This window comes from Chaetura pelagica, unplaced genomic scaffold (genome assembly GCF_000747805.2).
Source record: "Chaetura pelagica isolate M959 unplaced genomic scaffold, ChaPel_1.0 scaffold676, whole genome shotgun sequence".
Taxonomy (NCBI): Eukaryota; Metazoa; Chordata; class Aves; order Apodiformes; family Apodidae; genus Chaetura; species Chaetura pelagica.
Window position 1 is genome coordinate 882,591 of NW_009953724.1, and position 252 is coordinate 882,842.

Consider the following 252-nt stretch of genomic DNA (forward strand, 5'->3'; position numbering starts at 1 on the left):
GCTGCCCACAGCCCAGCACCTCTTCCCCGGCTCCCACCTCACCATCAAGCTTTTTTTTCCCTCTTGTTTCTTCTCTTGCAGGTTTCACATGGGGAACCTTCTTAAAGTGTTGACTTATAACGAGCTTGACCAAGGCCCTAATTTTTTCCTTGACTTTGAAAGTGAGATGGGATTTTTTTTTCCCTTTTTTTTTTTTTTTTTGTTGTTTCCTACTTATTCCTGAGTTCCACATCCACGTCATTTTGAGTTCAC

General features: G+C 42.1%; 1 protein-coding gene across 1 annotated transcript in view; it reads left to right on the top strand.

The window, feature by feature from the left end:
• The window catches only part of LOC104391358 (protein FAM49B-like), a 3,653-nt gene that overhangs the window by 888 nt on the left and 2,513 nt on the right, over positions 1 to 252 (top strand). The window lies entirely within an intron of this gene.